Below are 9,975 nucleotides of genomic sequence, written 5' to 3' on the forward strand. Positions count from 1 at the left end.
GATACTCCTACTGCTTTTCTACTGAAGGAACATTCTGGAGGGAAAATTCTAGTCTGCAATGGAAATTGCTTTTCCAGTAATTATACTACCAACCTGAGCGGAGCAATTACTTTAAAAATTAAAATATTAAAAAAAAATTAAAATATTTACATTTAAAAATATATTTCCCCTGAAAGTTGCAGTTACATGGGAAGAGGGAAAAAAGTCGATACTCTTTGTGTCTCATGATCTTTAAGTTATGTCTGTCTTCATGGATTTCGATAGCTTACATTTTGCCGGGTTTTCATTTAATCTTAGCTAACACCCTGAACAGAAAACAGAGCAAGTAGGTAAAAAAAATCATCCATGAACCATAATAAATGGATTTCTGCCAATGACAGGTCATGATACAGAAAAAAATCTGTGATGACCCTCTTTCCTCTACTCATTTATCTCTTCCTGGTGTCCACTGATAGATTCTTGCTGTATGATTTATTGCAGAAAAACACCACCTAGAAATGGGCTTTTGATAAAATTGTTCAAGGATTCCTGGACAATAAATCCTAATCTTAACATGCAATGCTGTAGAATGTTTCACCTTTCTTATGCTATAAATAAAATATGCCAAATGTGATAATAAATCCATACATTTAAGCACTATCTATGTAGGTTAGGAAATAAAGTCATAGTATGTAGGCTTGATGTTAATAGCAGCTCTAAGCCTGAGGATGTTGATGGCAGTATTTGTGCATTTGCCATCCAAATTTTTAGCACTTTACAGTGCCTGTGAAGTTTCATGGCTTTCACCTGCCTGGGAAGGCTTGCTCTGCAGAGCATATGTGGGTTAGGCATAATCAGTTTCTGGTGGCTTGAATCAAAAGAAATGTCTCCTGAACACAGACAACTTACTCTAGGAGACAGATGAAATTCTGAGTTCATGCAGAGACCTTTCTCATAATTAATCATCTACCAGAGGAAGAGATGAGAGGCTCAGTCACCTCACTGTGACCCCCCTAGTGGCACAGGGTGTTAAGCATACAGAGCCCTAGTATTTAGGCTTCTTCTTATAAACTCAGGGACAGGTATCTGACCTCCACTCGCGGTAGAAGGTTGAGGGAACCCAGCCCTACTAACCTTCTCTGAGCTGATTTGCTCATCACTATGTGGGAACCTGAAGACAGATTTGAATTACCAAGTGCTTTTAAAGCATATAAACTATTGCAAGCAACCATCTGTTCAAAAAGATGGAGGCAAGATCTTAATCTGGCTCAGGGTTTCTCAAACTTCACACTATTGACACTTGGGGCCAGATAATACTTTGTTGTGGATGGCTGTTCTGTGCATTGTAGGATGTTTGGCACGATCTCTGGGCTCTACCCACTAGATGCCAGTATCCTCCTCTCCATCCTCCCAGGTTCTGATAACCAAAAATGTCTCCAGATATTGCCAAATGTCTCCTGCGGGATGAAATCATCCCTGGTTGAAAACTATTGATCAAGCCTACTAGAAATATGTTCATAAAAACCATGACATTAAAGAGGGCAAAACTACTTTTGTTTGCAGAAAAAAAGAAAAAGGAATCAATTCAAGAGTAAAAGATACTAAGTTTGAGAAAGAGAGTGAGTTGGCTTTTATTTTAGAGAGGGTTGCAAGTATCTGTGGAATGATCTCCCAAGGCCATGCACAGAGAAAAGGAAAAGTCCCCTGAAATGCTGGCCGTTTGGCCAGCTGCTAAGAAACTGCGCGTTAAATACCACATTTGTGTAATCGTTTACACTGAACCTGACAAAATTAAGATACAAATATAAAAATAGTGTGTATTTTGAACAGGGTAACCACACTAGAAAGAAAGAAATGCAAATGAGAATCAAAGAACCTAAGGGAAGTCTTTTTTTCTCCAACAAATTGAAAGTGGAGAAATCCATTATATCATGTGTAGCTTTCTTTGTGTCCTCAGATATTTATTGAAGGTCAAAGACAGAGATGCCTAATGGGTTATGATTATGTGAAATGAAGTGAGAAACAATGTTTTATAACAGCAAACACTTTTTATAGTGACAATGTATTATGTTCACTAAAACGTGTTACAGCTGCCTTTCCCCTGGTATCCATGGCTCAAAGCGGGAAAATAATATGTTACTCAAGAAATACATAGAAATTGGGCGTGTGACTTGTTCAGAGCCAGGGCTCTCATCTCAAGACCCAGGAAAATTTCCCACTATGCTTTGTCCAACTTGAATAACTATTTGCTCTAAAAAAAATTCTATTGCTTCCTTCATATTTTTTTCCATCACAGTTCTGAGAAAAAGTTATATTTTAGTGATAACAAATTTATGAAGATTTATATCAGGTCTCCCATATATTTGAGCTTGAGGATACCTTTACAATGCTAAAAAATTTCAAAAATATTCTCATTCATGCATTCATGCCTTTATTTATTCAACAAATATTTATGGGGTGCTTCTTAAGTGCCAAGCTCTGGGGATGCTGTGATGAGAAAAAAAGAAAGAATCCCTGCCCTTGTGAAGCACAAAGTCTAATGGGAGACTCAGGGGGTGGGGGAGGGATGGACTGGGAGTGTGGGGTTGGTAGATGCAAACTATTACACATAGAATGGATGGACAACAAGGTCCTACTGTATGGCACAGGGAACTATATTCAGTGTCCTGGGATAAACCATAATGGAAAAGAATATAAAAAAGAATGTGTATATGCTTGTCTATTGTCTATTGCTTCCTTCATATCTTTTTTTTTTTTTTTTTGCGGTACACGGGCCTCTCACGGTTGTGGCCTCTCCCCTTGCGGAGCACAGGCTCCGGACGCGCAGGCTCAGCGGCCATGGCTCACAGGCCCAGCCGCTCCGCGGCATGTGGGATCCTCCCGGACCGGGGCACGAACCCATGTCCCCTGCATTGGCAGGCGGACTCTCAACCACTGCGCCACCAGGGAAGCCCCCATATCATTTTTATACATACACATATGTATGTATAATTGAGTCACTTTGCTGTACAGCAGAAATAAACACAACATTGTAAATCAACCATACTGCAATTAAAAAAATGAGAGATGCAACATGTTCACTGTTATATCTTAAGACTCAACACAGGGCCCAACACAATGCACATGCTCCATACATGCTGGTGGAGGTTTAATGCATGTAGACACGTAGAATAAAATCTGAACTGTTTCTTTAGGTCTGTGGGCCCTGCAACATCTGGCTCCTGCCTTTCCGACCTTACCTCTTAGCATCCTTCCCCTCACTTACTTTGCTCCACCCATACTGCTTCTCTCTGTTTCCTTGGTCATGCCAAGCTTCACTCTCCCACCCACACCCCACATGCCCCACGGACTTTCCTCCTTGCATAAAAATCTCTTCTTCCAGATCTTTCCCTGGCTGCTTCCTTATAGTTTAGTGTTCAGCTCAAATGTCACCTCTTCACTGAGGCCTTCCCTGACCTGTCTCTCATAGTCCTGTTTAATTTTCTTGATAGCACTAAACACGATCTGATATTTTCTTGTTTATTTTATGACTCTCCATAAAGAATGTTTGTCCTGTTTGGACAGGAACTTTGTCAGCCATGTTTATCAACTTAACACCACTGTCTAGAACACCTGGATCACAGTCAACACTCAAATATTAGTGGAATGCTGAAGAAAACAAATTCATATGTAAATTATAAGATGCAAGATGCTACTGAGGGAATACAGAATTATCAGGGAGAATAAATAGCAAGGGGAGATCTGTAAGGTACAATTAGTGAAGAACTTGCTGAGGATGTAGTTTTTAGGCCAAGGCAAATGCTATTAGGAATAGGTGTGGACAGGCCCCAAGGCAAAACAAGCTTTTTGTCTTAGAGGGGCTAAGAGGAAGCTGTGTGATTGGAGCTTAGTAAGCAGAGGAGAGGCGAGAATGGAGAAGTAAGAGGAGGCATGTCATGTACGGTAGGGGTTGGGAAACAATGGCCAGTGAGCCTGCCACATATTTCGGTGAATAAAATTAGATTGGAATACGGACATTTCCTTTTGTTTACATACTGCCTATGGTTGCTTTCTCACTACAACAGCAGAGTTGAGTAGGTGCAATAGAGATTGTTTTACCTGCCAGCAAACCTAAAATATTTACAATCTGGCTTTTACAGAAAAAAGACGATCAATCCCTAAAGCCTTGAGGCTGAGGGAAGAGGCTTGGGTTTCACTTTAATGCAACGGTGTGCAGATTATTTGACATTCCTTCCTTCTAGGGCTGGCGTCTATGTCCCCTCACCATGAATCGGGCTCTGTGACTCCTCAGCCAATAGAATACAGAAGAAGCGATACTGTGTGAGTTTCTGGGCTCAGGCTTTAAGAAACTGACCACTTCTGCTCTGTGTCTCTTGAAACCTAGCTACCATGTTGTGAGGAAGACCCAGTAAGCCCACTGGGAAGTCTGCAGGGGGAGCCTCGCCATGGGCACCAACAGCCAGCACAAACTTGGCAAGCTTGTGAAGAAGCTCTCTTGAATGTAGATCCTCCAGCTCCCAGAAGAGCCATCTACTTGAGACCATGTGGAGCAGAAATGAGCTGTCCTTACCCAGATTGCAGATTTGTGAGCAAAATAAATGACGGTTGTTCTTTTTAGCCACTGTGTTTTAGGGTGTTTTATTATGCAGTGATAGGACCTAGAACAAATGCGAAGGCATCTCCGTAGTTTTATACTTCCTTTAACATAGGTAATGTAAAATCACTTCCTTAATGTTTATCCTATCTGTTTCCCTTTCAAAGTATCTTTCAACTGATTACCCAACTTCATTCATTCAGAAGTGCCTACTGTGTGCAGGAGGCTAGAGCGTAAATAGTCATTGCTTGGTAGTTTGATATTTGAACACAATATTCAGTTTGAAAGCGAAGTCTCATAATTCCAGTACTTCTGTCCATACAGAGGAACATGTATCTAAACACTCATTTATGCAAAATGATTTTTCCATTCTTGAATTTTAATTGTGAAATTTAGTAACCCCTATTTTTTGCCATTTTCTAAAATTTCAAAGAACAGTTCAATGATAATTGCAGAATCCTCATATTAATAGATAAAGCTGGCACTTCAGAAATATCAAATTATCATCCTATTTATGAATTAACCATTTTCCTTTAAACATGTACATGTAGTGCCAGTTTTCTTCTTAATACATAAAAATTCAATCATAATAAATGGAATTAGATGTTAAATTAGAAAAATGAGTACCTGAACATGAGGAAAAGGATTCAGAAAAGTTGAAAAATGAAAGCGTTCCGTATATTGTCCCTTTTGGAAATCTGGCCTGGTACTCTGAAGATTGTTATAGAAAAAAGCTGATAGAAAAATTTCTTCAGTGCTATGCAAATATTCAATTTATGAAGAAAACTATATTGTCTGCCTCCATATGAAGAATAAAAATCACTAGGCTTTTTTTTTTAATCTTTTCATTTTACAGGTCACTATAATAGGGCATGTTACAAAAAAATTGTTTTCTGCCAACTTTACAGTTCAAACTCTAAGACTGAAATAGTCTATGGTGGAAAAAATGATTTGCATCTGGAATCTCCAGTTGAACCTGCCACATGACTGAGCTAGTTTTATAAAGAAGCTAGAAACCTGACACCACAGCAAATGAAGAAAATGAGTTCAATCACTTAACAATCTTGCTGCCTTGGATCCTGATTGTTGGAGCTAACGAAACATGGTAAGGAAAGAACAGCAGCTAAAAATATTGAATGTCTATGGACCACTGACGGCTGGGCTTATCACACAAGCCAAAACAAGCACACTTCCAAGGACATGGAGAGAAGTGAATACAAGATGATTAGATTATGGGTGCAAAAGGGAAATTCTGTGTTGTTAAGTTGGCAACTGAAGGACTATGACACGGACCTGGTTGGGAGCCGTTCCTAGCATGCCAAAGCAGCACCATGGAATCAACGCTTCAGCTCAATGGAGACTCTATTTTCAGAACTCAATCATTAAGTTACGTTTACCACCAGTTTGCCATCCTGGGTTAGAAAACAAGTGTAGAGGGGCAAAACACGGAAACTCAGAGCAACGGAGAGAAAAAGGCCCAAGCAAACACTGCCAGAAACACTTCTCCAAAGCTAATGACTGTATAGTGCTGGGCATCTTATAAAGGTATTGGATGTAACAAAACTCTGGAAATTGTTCAAAAAGTTCTCTTAAAGGGAAGATTGAACATGCTCATGAAGGAGGCATCCTCAAGAAATGGTTTAAGAACACCGACTCTTTCAACGGCATCATTGGTGTTTAATTCCTAGGATGAATGACGGCTTTACAATGTTCACCTTACATACTAAATATTACATGACACAGAAGTGGGTTTAAATTCCAGCTCATTTACTGTGTTACTTTGAGGAAATTACTTAAATGTTTTGTACGTCAGCATCTATAAAATGTATATAAAAGTATAAGTGTATAAAATAACTGCATTTGGATTGTTTAAGGGTCGAATGAGACCGTACATGGGAAGTATAAGGCATGTAGTTGTGAATTATTTTTAGGGCTGAGGATAAGGATTCAGAGACCAGAAAATAACATCCCAGCACAGACGGTAATGGAACAAGGATGGCACTGGACACACAGAAGAGGATCAGCATAATTTGGAAAATGGGATAAAGGAACATTCTGGACTGAACTAGATCCAAGGCTATTCCCTCACTTATAGTGCTAAGGGGTTTCTACTGAATTCTTAGCACTGATACAGGAAATTCCACCGAATAGCTCCTGTAACTTGTTGAATAAAATTGCAGAGTATTTTTTAACAGTAATAGAAAATTAAGATAATTTTTATTCCATACTGTGGGTTTAGTCATTCTCAACATTTCTGAGAGAATATTCCTGTATAAATTTACTCACTTTTATCAAAGGGATAAGTGTAAGAATGAAAGAGGTAACTTCCTAGAGTTTGCTGTGGCTTAAAATATCCTTGACCTTTAAGATACGAGTAGCAGAACAAAAAATGGGAATGAAGGCAGGGGCAATGAAGACAGACATTCTCCCTCCTTCATCCCAGTAGCAGGCCACAGCAGCATCCCTTTAAAATGTAGACCCCTCTGGATGGAGTCATGCATGCAACTTTATCAGATATCATCTTGGGTTGAGACTTTATTAAGATTTATTTGGCAGGCAGCTGAAAGTCAAAATGGGTTAAATACTGGGTATGTGGAGCAAGAGGAGAAGGAAGAAGGGACTCTCAAGAAAGAGGAAGGAAGATGGTGATGATGTATAAAAGGTAAGCACTATGGAGTTCTCCAGTTGCTGAGGACAAGCTTCTGGGTCATTGCCCCATATTCCAGGTCATGGCCTCTCTCCACTGCCTGCAAGGTCATTATCCTTGTTACCATGTTCCAAATCAAGCAACTGGTAGCTCCAACTCTGAAGTCCTTTACAATAACCCAGCCAAATATTTGAAAAGATTCAAACCATCACCTGCTAGAGTAACCTGTAGAATTAGTGTAGGCTCCTGAGTTAGAATATATTCTCTCACTGATGAAAGATGTAAATTAGGTTATAAAAATGGAAGTGTTTAATGACTGCAATGTAAAGCAATGAATTACCCAGAATTCCACACCTTGTGGTAAAAGTTAGGAAAGAACCACAGATAAGGATTACAGGGCATCTACTCCTAAGGTGTTCCATCTCAGTGGAAATGAGGTGAGAAGTCATGGCTGAATCACACACACAACCAAGAGAAGAAAACAAAATAAAACCAGATGGGTTGTACATACTCCATCTCATAAGAATCACGTTTCCTCACGAGGAAATACATTTAAGCAGAAATCAAATCTTACACGTGGATTCTAGGAGACCTTGCCTTTTCATATCAGGAAGGAGGGCTTCAGCATCCTCTAGTCTAGAAGTTCCCCAACTTGGCTGCTTATCAGAATCACCTCACGACACTTTTTAAATTCTATTAGAGGACCTCAGACCAGAATCTCTGAGGATGGGCACTGGAACTTTCAGGTTTGGAAATTCAGCCTCAGGTTCAGTGCCTTTTGGCTGTAATGGCTGTTGGGTTTTGGAACAATAATGAGAAGCACAAAGGATGCTGTAGCAAATATCCACACTCCTGCCACCCCTTAAAACACTTTACCTTGAAATAAATACTTCCACAAAGAGAGTGTATGGAAAACGTTTTTTGAAAAACAGCAGTTAAGCAACAGTTGAAAAACATAATCTTCCCACTGGTCTCACAGAACCTGCACAGAGATCTGGATTTTGGCCCTTCTGTCAATTGAACAATTCATGACACAGTTTAAGCAGTGAGATATAAGAAAAAGCAAGGTGCTGGTAGCATTATATCTTCCTCATACCTTCACCTCCCCCAGAGGACCTGAAGACAATAAAAAGCATATTTACCAAGTTATTGGTCTCAACATCTTAAACTTTATATATTGAAATAATTAAAGATCCACAGGAAGCCGCAAAAATAGCACAGAGAGGTCCCCTGTACCCTTCATCCAGTTTCCCCCCAAGGTTACATCTTATACAACTTCTTACATAACTATGGTACCGCATCAAAACCAGAAAGTTGACATCAGTACAATCAATAGACCTTATTCAATTTATCACCAGTTTTACATGCACTCATTTGAGTGTGTGTGTATGCAGTTCTATGCCATTTCAGCATATGTGTGGGCTTATGCAACCATCACCACAATCAATATACATACAGAACTCTTCCATCACCACAAAGATCCTTCTTGCTGCTCCTTTGTAGTCACACTCAACCCTCTCCGACCTTTCCCTCCAAGCTCCGCATCGCATTCCTAACCTCTGCAACCACTAACCTGTTCTACATTCCTTTAACTCTGCCATTTTGAGAATATTATGTAAATGGAATAATATGGTATTAGTATACTTCAGAAACTGTTTTCTTCACTCAGTATAATTCCTTAGAGATCAATCCAGGTAGTTTCATGAATCAATAGCTTATTTCTTTTTATTGCTGAGTAGGATTCCATCACATGGATGTATCATAGAGTGTTTAACCATTCACCCACTGAAGGATATTTGGATTATTTCCAATCTTGGCAATTATAAATAAGGATGCCCCAAACATTCATGTACACATTTTTGTGGGGACATAAGCTTACCTTTCTCCGGAATAAATGCCCAGGACTGTGATCGTTTGGTTGTATGGTAAGTATGTGTTTAGATGTTTAAGTACCTGCCAAATTGTTTTCCAGAGTGGCTGTAGCAGTTTACATTCCCACCAGCAGTATGAGTGATTGAATTTCTTCACATCCTCACCAGCATTTGGTATTGTCACAGTTTTTATTTTAGCTGTTCTAATAGATGTATAGTGATATCATATCAGGTCTTAATTTGTGTTTCCCTAATAGCTAGTGTTGTTAAATGTATCTTCATGTGCATATCTGTCATCTGTATATCTTCTTTTGTGAAATCTCCATTCATGTCTTTTCTAGTTGGACTGTTTGTTTACTGTTGAGTTTTAGGAATTCTTTATATATTCTAGATACGAGTTCTTTGTCAGTTATGTGGCTTGCAAACATTTCCCCCAGTCTGTGGCTTGTTTTTTTCAGCCTTTTGTAAAACAAAAGGTTTTATTAAAAGAGAGAAAGAACATCATTTTACCAACATGTCAATAAATTTTGTGGGTAATTAAGATTTGATTGTAAATAAACAACATGAAAATATCTATAGCTCACTTAGAAAGTTCTCTAAAATTCTACTCTGCTCACAAGTTGATGGAACTTCTTATTTAAAAGTAGAAACTCAAATAGCTATGCTTTTTAAAAGGAAGTATTACAGTCTTACTTTTAATTATTATATAGGGGATAAATTTATACACAAATGTTAATATGTAATTCATGAAATAGGAAATAAAAGTTCTCACTTTATAAAAGATAGTTCAGGAAGCCAGGGACATACCAGCTGAACGTGGTGTGTGTAACTGACAAGTGTTCATAATGGATTCAGTGAGGGCAGTTTGCTGTCTTTAAGTTCTG

Source organism: Monodon monoceros, unplaced genomic scaffold, assembly GCF_005190385.1.
Source record: "Monodon monoceros isolate NGI ecotype Baffin Bay Population unplaced genomic scaffold, NGI_Narwhal_1 Super_Scaffold_2, whole genome shotgun sequence".
Classification (NCBI taxonomy): Eukaryota; Metazoa; Chordata; class Mammalia; order Artiodactyla; family Monodontidae; genus Monodon; species Monodon monoceros.